Below are 10,557 nucleotides of genomic sequence, written 5' to 3'. Positions count from 1 at the left end.
GCATTTCAATGAATAGAACAATATTGCTGAAAATTGAAGAAACCAAAACAGGAGCTGTGCAGCATGCCTGTCCAGCTGTGCTGCGTGCCTGCAGTGAGCTGGTGATCACGGAATCACTCAGGCTGGAGAAGACCTCCAAGATCCTCTAGTCCAACCCTCAGCCTAGTACTGACATGTCCACCTCTAAGCCATGCTACTAAGTTCTACATCTGTGTTTCTTGAAGAGCCCCAGGGATGGCGGCTCAACCACTTCCCTGGGCAGCCTGTTCCAGTGCTGCACAGTCTTCTTGGTAAAGAAATTTCTCCTAATGCCCAGCATAAACCTCCCCGGTGCAGCTTGAGGCCATTTCTCATCTTCCCACTGGGGTATTGCTCGATGGGTGGGTGTGGGCTGATGCTGGGCTGGCTGTGGAGCTCTCAGCTGGGGCTGCTGGTGGAGCTGCTGCCCCCGTGGGGACCAGCTATATGGGATGTGGAGCCCAAAGGAACATCACTCCATTTCACATCAGGTGTTTTGTGCCATCCTAACGTAGGTAAATCTGTCACTGTGGGTACCAGAAGATGAACCAGAAACAGCTTTGCAGAAGAAAGACATCCTCTGAGCTGCTGGACATGGCCAGCCACGGCTGGCAGTGGCTGTAACTTCACACCTCACCCAATCCACGCTGAAAAATAGAGGCCTTCTGGAGGTCATTACGAAGTAATGTTCCTGTTGTGGTGGGGAAATAGACCTTTGACTAATGTGGCATTTCTTTGTACATTTAAGTCACAGAAAGGTCCCCTTCCTGAAAGGTTGATCAAGAGAAGTCAAAATACTGTTCCTCTTTCCTGTAAATAAGCGCTGTAGCTTTTGACAGCCTTCATGGATCTAACTTTAAATTTATTCTTTGTATATGCAGTTTATCAAAAGGGGTTAGAAACATCATTTTAGAACAGCGCTTTGTTGCTCTCGGAAAACACGACGTGTAAATAATATTTCCTCAAGCGTTTAATTTATACTTTGGCTTTTGAATCAGACTTTTGAAACCTATCTCTGTGTTTTTAATATACATTCATCTGACTGACCTGAATTACCTGCTCCTGGTGAGGCTTTCTTTGTCTGAGGCTGCTGAAGCTTGTGATGGAGGCAGGAGAAGTTTCTGGGTGGCAGAGCAGGGCTGTGCCCCTTCTCCAGCACCGTGCTCCCTGCTGATGGGACGGGTTGTTCGAGCTGGGTCTTCTGGTCAAAGTCTGTGTTAAATATTCCTCTGGTTCTCAGAGTTGCTGAGGACACTGCTGAGTGCCACAGGGGGACACAGGGCTCAGTGCACTGACAGTGGACAAGCCAGTAAGCATTCATGATTCATGAGCAACTTTGGTACTAAGTGTATTTCTCTGTTAATTTGCTTCTGTTTGCTCCTTTTTTGGTACCTAAATAATGTTTAAAAATGTTTATTAATTTCCAGAAGCAGCTGGAGGCTGGGGTCCAGCTGGAACCCCCAAGCCTGGGGTAGCCGGGGGGGCATGGGAACAGCAAGGTGCATGGGGCTCGCTGGGGGCACCCCGACGGCTGCCGGCAGGGCACGCTGCTAGGACACGTCCACGTGGCGGATCAAGGGAGATGTATAGATTTATTTTTATTTTTATTTTTTATTTTTCAAATTAATCTAGTAGGAGTTGATCTCTTCTTTCATACATTAATCTAGCAGATGCTAATGTCTTTGTTATAGATCTTAGGTACTAGAGATGGCAAGGATATTTCAAGACGGTTTTTACATTATCTGGAAAAGTATATTCTTGTGAAAATATGGTCAAAAGCAAAAAGACACCAATACATTTGAGCAGTACTGTCCCAAGCATGTGATGTGACAAGGGTTTTAGAGCCATATTTTGGCTTTGTTCCTTTTTTTTCCCCCTCCCCTAAAGCAGGCAACTGAGAGCTCCCAGTGTGTAAAGGTACTCCAGCCCCTGAGGGGTTAGGTGCCTGAGTGCTTTAACAGCTCTGTAGGAATGTGGTTTGAATGATGAGATCTACGGATTGGTTTTCATCTTAAATTAGCTATTAAGTGGTGTCTGGCTTCTGTGGGTGAAAAAACAAAGAGGGAGATTGACCTATCCTTTTTTCCAGGCTGGCTGTGCACCCGAGCAGCAGTTTCTGGAAACCCCCCACCAGATTGTTCTCTTTCTCTCAGTAGCACCTAAAGTGAAACAAACGAACAAAACAAAACTTGATAACAGAAGCGATGAAACAATTTATCCTGAAAATTGGAGGCTCTGGCAGCAGGTTGAATCTCTCCTCACGGTCTCGGCCCCGTGGAGGTTGTTTTATCGGGGCGTAGCAGCCGCTGCCCGGCCTTCAGCTGGGGTGCAGGTGACACGGGGCTCCCGACGGCATCGGTGTGCTGCTGTGCCCTCCCCGTGCCCCTGCCTAGCGAGGTGGATAGAAATAACTGGTACAGAGATAACTGTTTTTCTGCCATCAATCTCAAGTCACTAGTTGGGGGGGGGGAAAGGATTTAAAAATGATGGCTAGATCTTCCAGGTGCTCTCACTGTCAGCATATCTCAAGGCAGCTTCTTGCAAACCTCTCTCTCTTCTCTTTGTTACTGAATTTCTTGGTAGTATTTCTCCTGTTAAGTTTATTTTCTGCAGTGTTACTAACAGCTTGTAGTCTTGTGGCTCTGTGGGACGGAGTTTACCCACCCCTTGCAGGCATTCACTTTTATTTACTTTGTCAGAAGCACATTTGGGGCTTACACTTGGAAAGTAAGCATTAACAGGCCCGTGTTTCAAGGAGGTGCTGCACTGGTGTTATGTGAATTTAACTTATTTTTTTTCTCACCTCCTATGATTGTAAATCTATGTCTGCTTTTACCTTAATTTTATCGTAAATGGCTGAAAAAGAGGCTGTATCTATTAAAATGAGACAGTTATAAATACAGTACCCAACAGTGTACGGGCTCCCTTACCCTGCAGCAAGCACTGCTGCGGACGTGGCACAACTGATTGCAGAGTGCTGCCGGAGTGGCACCATCATCTCTACTGATTCCAACCAGCTGCTCGTGCTTAGGCAATGTTCTCCTTTCAGCTTTAAAACAAGAACCCCAGGACTTACCCTTTCTCCTCCTTGGAAGGACCCCCCTGGCGTGCCCCCCCCGCGCAGGTTGGCAGCCCACCCCTGTCCCCTTGCCAGCTCCCGCGAGGCATCGCCCTGCAGGGAGCGGGGCTGGCAGGCAAGGGCGAGCTGCCTCTGCTCCTCGGCACCAATCCTGCTGGGGACTTGGTCCCGTCGGTCTGGAGCCTTTGGGCCTGCCTTGGCTTCGGTCCATCGGTGAGATGGTGATGTTGTAGCCATCAGCAGAACGGCTGTAGCTTGGATAAGCAGGTAAGGACAATACTTTTGTTTGATACAGTGCCTCAAACTGGACTTGCTGAATAAGTCATGCCTCAGATAACTCAGTCCACCATGACTTTTTTGAACAGACAGGGTGCAGAGGGGTGTTGGCAGCTGCAGCGAAGGGCAGCATCCCTCGCACCGCCCCGTTCCCATACCCCTGTGGTTGGGCTCCAGAGCCACAGCTCAGCCCCTGGTAGCGCTGCCCCCAGCTGAAACCAGCCTGTTGCTATACCTTTAATTTTTTGTCTCCTTGCCAGAACGGAATCAAACACTGGGGTTTTATTTGTTTGTTTTTTAGGAAGGGAAGAAATAAAAGCAGACCCGCTATATTTCTGCCATAAACTTGCAGCCTGCCAGTAGTAACTGGCTGGTGGAACTCAGATAATGCTTTTCACGGGTTTGCTTTCTCTCCTGCGTTTACAGCATCTCCATTTCATAGAAGGAAATGGAAATAAGTGCAAATAAGTGGTGAAGCATTTTTAATAAAAGGCAATGAGGTTATGAGGTCAGCACAACAAGGCGTATCTGTCGCTGTTGAGGTGACTGTTGCTGTAGTGTGATGCTGGAGAGCAGCCACGCAGGTCCTTCTGTATCTCTCTCTGGGTCTCAGAAGGACATTGTTGGGTTATTCCTATGGATTCAAACACAACTCTGGTCTGTGCTGTTCCAGCTGACGTCCCCAGGTAGGAGAGCAGGAAATCAATACCTCCTGCTGCGCTCTCTCATTTATTGCGGCTTCATTAGTGGCGGGGGGTTTTGTCTCGTTGTTTTCTTTTGATCACCTGGCGTCAATGTTCCTGGAAGTTTTGATGTTCCATTAATATTGGCAACCTTTTTTTTTTTTTTTTTTTTTTTTTTTTTTTTCCCTTTGCATTTTCCCCGCTGCCTACTTGAGAGGGTACATTGGCTTTTCAGCATCTGTGTCTCCCCATCTGGCTCAGTGAACCTTGGGCAGCACAGCTGTTACCAGAGCAAACAGGTATTTGGGGGTTCAGCGCTTACTGATGGCCAATTTTTCAGTTAGTTGAGCTCTGCGTCCATCCTGTGTCACTGCAATTGCTCCAGTTTTTTAACACCCCATCTATTTTCTTAATGAGAAATTATTTTCCTCCTATCTAAACCCACCTCTTCATTTCACTGCTGGTTAAGGCAGTGCAGGCTCTCTGACACGAGCATCAGGTGACACCGTGGCATTGAGCATCAGCTGTTATTATCGTGCTATCTGGGGACCAGGGTGTTTTAACAGCATAAGGCAGTGTTTTATCTGGCCTGAAGAATCTTTGGTACTGCGATGGAGTGAGAAGAAACAACTGTTTAAGTTGGCACATTTGCTTGATAGCAAGAGGTGAGAGCATCTGGCACAGACCAAAGGCTGGGACCACTTGGAGTAAAAAAATGCTGGGGAAATTCTGTGTTTAATGTGTAAAAGGGCACGGAAGTGCAAACTTATGTGCCTTGGAAATAATATCTCAAATTTGACAAACTTTGGGATGGGGAGAGGGGAAACATTCCAAACATATTGAAAGCCAACACTTTTTATCGGTATCAGCCTAAAGCCAGGGTTGGCTTGCTTTCTTGAGATTTGTTTTTTCCTTCTCTTAAGAGGAAAAGATAGAAACTCGAGTGGCATTGGGCCAGCTCAACTGACAGCTGTCTTCATTTGTATCTGGGCTGTTTTTATCTCAGACCAAATAAAGTGCTATAAACAGATTATACACTGAATTTTGGAAGCTCACTCCAGAGCTGCTGATGGGACGGGGGTCCTGGCGGGGTCCCGTGTCCCCCAGCTTCCAGGTATGCACAGCTGGTGGCACTTGGACGATACCTGGTGTCACCTTGGTGATGTGACTGTAACGTGTATGGAACCCATCTGTCCCTGCATCTGACAACTTTTTTTTTTGTTTGTCCCACTGCTCCATGACTAATTGGGTTATGTTCTGGAATTTTTCTGTGATCTGTTTTCCAGTGTTATTTTTAATAAGATGTCAATATTTTAAAAGAATTCAGAAAACATTTACTTCAACAAGCTGCTCTTTGAAATTCCTCATGCAGTAGCAGCGCTAGTAGTACATTTCTGGGTGTTTTTCCCCCCAAAAAACCCTGTCACTGAGTTGCATGGGCCAAACATATTTATGAAGGACTGTAGTCACAAAAGAGCTGAACGAGGCTGAGCCCTTATAGCCATATAGGTCCTTCCAAAATTCTTGCTGCACATGTGAATGTTCAAGAAATAAAACACAGCCAGAGCATCTCCCCTGTAACATTTCCTCACCTTGTTTTCCAAGCGAGCAGGTTTACCAGTGGAGTAAAATCCCTGCTGATGCAAGACGTCCCTGACTGTCTCTCATTCTGGGCACCATTAGGGAGGAATTGCAAAGCACTTTCACTTGGCATGTTAATATGCTTCTCTTATTTCTGAATTATGAGCAAAATGTACGTCATTATAGGTGCTCTTTTGCTTACCTTCCAACATTAACTTCTTTCCCAGTCTTTCTTTCATTTGTTGATGTGCTACACGCAAAATGCGGAATAGCTCTTGGGCAGCTCCTTAACGTAGGCAAGCCTTGAATGCATGAAACCTTGTTATCCAAGTTGTGGGTAATCTGAAATTCATATGTTTTCCCCCGAATCCAAAATTCATATAGAAATTAAATGTAATACCAAGTGCTGGTTATCTGAGTCCTTCAGACATCCCTCAAGACATACAACTAATCAGGATCACTGGTATGCAGCATTTAAGCATCCTAATTTTATTCAGTCAGGAAAAAATATCATTTAACAATAAAAACCATAGCATGGTAAGTCAGCTGGATCCTTTTAGCAGTCTTTAACATTCTCGTTTTCTTCTTAGCATTTGCCACTAGGATCAGTGAAAGGGATTTGACTTATGCTCTTCTAGATGCCCCTCTTTGGCAAAGAGTGGCAAAATCAAATCTGTAGGTTTAAAAATCAGATCTACCGTTACATTTTCAGAAAGACCTAACATTTTGACAATGATTTTGTGTTGTTTTTAGAAGCTGATGGCAATATGTATTAGTAAGCACACATTATTCAAAGCTTAGCTTTGTTGAATGACAGCTCATTTCACAGTTTACTGAAACTTTGTGTACATCTTTTTAACGCCACGGAGGCGAAAGTAGGCGAGGAGGACAGCACTGGCAGAGCTGCAGAGCAGGCGGAAAGCTGTGTGCTCCCAGAGAACACCGGCAGGAAAACACTTGTGAAAAGGGAACCTGCCTCAGCAGTGCTTGTGCTGGTGACGGGCTGTGGAGCCCCAGCCCCCTAACCAGCCCCTGCAGATGCTTGCTGGCCAGTGCCTGTTCATATAAGCAGATGAAAAGAGGCACCAAACGCTCTCATCTTTACCCTATAGATAGAAAGGTTTGCGAGGTTTCCTGGGGGGGTGGGGGCTGTTCTTATACAGCCCAGAAGGGCCATGTCCCAGTTTGCATCCCTGTGTGCTATTTCTCACGTGCTCCAGCAGTGAACGTGCCTTTCCGTGTATCTGGCAGTACGTTATGATTTCCATGACAGCCTCTGCAGTGACAGAGTTCTGTCTTTTGGTTTCTTTGTTTGTTTATTTTGGTTTAGTATTCTCAGCTCCAGTCACATTAACATAATTTTCCAATCTTTACCACCAGACGTAGTCTGTGACAGACTTGTGTATTAGCAGCTCACTGGGAAGGATGGTACAGATGCAAAATTTAAGAAGTGTGTTATTGTCCTAGACCAAGTGACTTGCGGATATGTTCTGGCTTCTCTTTCTACCATCTCTTTCACTTCTCTAACTCAATATTTTTGTTAAGAGAATATACTGGTACTTTCTGCTCTGCCGGAATTGCTGTTTCTATTACAGGCATCGGAAAGCCATCACCATGTTCTGTTTTCCCCCATCAGGCCTGGACACTTTAACTCCCGAGCCTTAGTAATTCATCTAGACACGTGGGTCCTGCATGCCGCCAAGCACCGTACGTATTGCACAGTGGCGCTCCTCAGCGCTTTATTTAATCCAACTTTTATTCTGTATGTCTGAAATGCAGTGATGTAAAGCAAAGAGCTGAATATTGGAATAACTTACATTAAAGTTCAAGGGCCTGTGGATAAGCTGAGGTTCTTATCAATCTGTATCTTGTTGTCATTTCTATAATCATAATACTTAAATGGGCTGATTATACGTTTTCAAATATAGAAATGTACAATTTCCTGCATGACACTGAGTGAGGGATTTGACCTATTTAAGTCCCAGAAGGAAATGAAGAAAATCTGCATTAGAGTTGTCTCCTAACATCGAGGACCCACGGACCTGCAAAAATTGCTTCTGACTTCAGCTGTTTCTGCATGTCCTCATAGCATCAGGACACCTGGGGCAGCTGAGAGCTGTCACAGCACCAGTACAGCACTTAAAGGAGTGAGAACCCCCGGCCAGATCCGCATGTTCCAGACCCCATCTGAAGTCCATTTATTTATCTGCAGGGAGCTCCATGGAGCCAAACCTCTCTTCCCAGAGCCGTTGCTGAAGGTAATTGTGTTCTGCGCAGGTCCCATCCACCTGCTGCCAGGTGCCGTGTCTCAGGCCGAGCCATATGGTATGTGAGATGCGGAGACGCTGTCAGGGGAGGAAAGCTGTGTGTCCTCAGGCAGAATAAGGATTCCACCTTGGTTTCGGTGGGGTTGGAGCAATGTGCATCATTACCCCCCCCCCTCCTGCTCCCTCTTTGAATAGTACCAGGGCACAGCCTTCATTTTCTGTTGACTTTTTTCTCCTTGATTATTTCCAAAGGGAAAGAAAATGGAATTTTCTGTGGCTGATTTTGGTGAAGGGGAAAAAAAAGGAAAAAATGCTTCATAGTCAAGCTGATATTTCGTTATTATTTTTCAAGCTCCTGAATAGAAAAACTCATGTATTTGCATAACTCTTCAGCTACAACTGTGACAGAAGCACGGGAAGATGGCAAATCTCCAATGCCTGCATGTCGTGGTCTGCGTTCAGATTTTTGTCATCATTCTAAGGAAAGCTCAGTTTCTCAGCACTTACTAGAAAATTTGTGTGGAATACTGCTGGGTTGGAGAGATGTACGTGAACATTTGTGTGGTGGAGATAACTTAATCATGTATAGGGTGGAGTCTGTTTATAAACGACATGAGGGAGAGTTTGAAATCGTGTGTGTGAGCAGATGGTTAAACCGGACACCAAATGTTACTCTCTTTTGCTGTTTACTGCAGAAAACAGAATGGTTTAAAAGTCACATTTTTGTGAAACAATGGAGAAACACATTAATCCTGGATGAGAAGTTATCCTACTAAGAAGAAATGAATCTAGTCAAGTGCCATGACTTCTGGAGACACAGGGGAGAGCCTTGTTGTGTGCTGGGGCCGCTGTGCACACCACTGCCAGAAGACGAGCTGGGCAGGCTCCGCGGGGTGCTGCCGCCCTCCTGAACGCCTCTGCACAACCCGGGTACTTTTGTATGAAGCCTGCAAAAGCACAGTTATTTAACCCAATATATAGCCACAGTACCCGAAGATGCACACCCTGTTTGGGCTGCCCTGGTGTGTGCAGGTGTGTAAGTAGTTGTGCAAAGCCTGTTGCACCCAGGGCCCGACAGCAGCACCTGTGGGACCAGGGAAGGAAATCTGCAGCGACTGCTTCGTAGATGGATAAATGTCACTGGGTACATCTGCTTTGCACCAGGAAACATCGGTCTGCCGTGCACCTAAGCAGCATTTCAAATATCACGATTATAATTTTTAAGTGGGCTTTTTTATACACTGGAAGTATAGATTAAAGACTACTGCATAATTTTCATGGTGCGTTGTAGCTTTTCCTTCTTTCAAAATGCAGAACAAAACTGCTTTAGAAACAGCAAACACCAGCTGAAGGTTCGCATGGTTACACAACCTAATTATAAACATTCAGCGAGCTCCAAAAGCACAGCGCAGTAAATAAATGTATCACACAGCTGAAGAATGCATCCCTTATTGTCAGATATTTAACAGTTTTAAAAGTAATTAAAAGCGAAGTATCTGTTTGAGTCTGCAATTTAGCAGAAGTTTAAATTTTATTTTATAAATTGGAATGTAGCTGAGGATAACCCCCTATGCAAACAATGGCAATGAATATTCAGATTGCTGGAGTTGGAAAATGAGCAATTTCTCTTGAAAAGATAAGCGTAATGATTTATTTTCATTGATCTTATAAATGAAAGGCTACACATGCTAAAGAAATGACATCTCTTGTTCTGTTGTCACAGGCTGTTATGTGGGGACTGCGATGGGGACTGGCCTGCAAGCGGTGGCACGGGGAGTGAATGGACCTGTTAATTCATTAGTCCGAACGCAGCGCAGCATCTTCCCATTCTGTTGTTTGGCTTGAGAAACTAAAGTCCATTTTACAGCTGAATTTTATGTGATGCTGGAGGAGGTATTCTTGAGATAAAAAATATTATCCACCAGAGACTGATATGAGATGATAAAAGCCATTTTATTTATGGTATTTTCAGCTATCTTGTCAGTATAATGTATAGCATCATGGGATTTATTTTAACCTTGCTCTAAGAAGTGGATTTTCCCTATACCTGTCCACTGAGCCATGGCTCTCGTGTGCTGATTTTTGATGCTGTGATTTATGTTCAGCTTTCTGGGTCACAATAGCTGTGGCAACACACTGCATATTACGCCTCTCCTAGAAGTATAACCATGAAGACAGCATCTCTTACTTTAGCACTAACAAGTGCATTTACTTCACATTGCCTCGGGAAGGGCAGAGGACACTTATACCTTGCCTACGTGAGGGCTGCTTCCTGCAGCCACCCGTGCCCTGCAGCCACTGCCTCTGTCAGCTTCTGGCCCGCACCGTGCTTGCAGGGGGAAATGCTTCATGATAAGAAGGGCCAATTCTTAAACACAACCCAACCAACCAATGATTAAAAAAAAAAAGTAGCCACTACATGATAACAATCCCCCTGCCCTTAAAATGAGTCCATCACACTTTTAGGCAACTTGGTGACAGTATTGGCGTAGCAGCACACCAACCCAACTCTGGCTTTTAACAGCAAAGAAATAATAAGTACTGCTTAAAAGGATGACTGCTTAATCATAAAAACCTGCCTCCAAACGTTGAATTCAACGTGGTTCCATTTGTACCAAACTCAAGAATGGAATTTATTATTCAGTTGCAATGA

At 45.1% G+C, this 10,557-nt stretch overlaps 1 long non-coding RNA gene across 1 annotated transcript in view; it reads left to right on the top strand.

Moving 5' to 3' along the window:
* LOC118168739 overlaps positions 1 to 10,079 on the top strand; it is a 22,506-nt gene extending 12,427 nt beyond the window's left edge. The window contains exons 2-4 of the long non-coding RNA XR_004751763.1: positions 7,850 to 7,962; positions 8,600 to 8,936; positions 9,628 to 10,079. This is a non-coding gene — a long non-coding RNA (uncharacterized LOC118168739). The remainder of the gene's footprint in view (positions 1 to 7,849; positions 7,963 to 8,599; positions 8,937 to 9,627) is intronic.
* Positions 10,080 to 10,557: the final 478 nt, after the last annotated feature.

Source organism: Oxyura jamaicensis, chromosome 6 (assembly GCF_011077185.1).
Source record: "Oxyura jamaicensis isolate SHBP4307 breed ruddy duck chromosome 6, BPBGC_Ojam_1.0, whole genome shotgun sequence".
NCBI lineage: Eukaryota > Metazoa > Chordata > Aves > Anseriformes > Anatidae > Oxyura > Oxyura jamaicensis.
The sequence above is the reverse complement of the archived record's forward strand: the minus strand, read 5'-3'. Positions and strand labels throughout refer to the sequence as shown.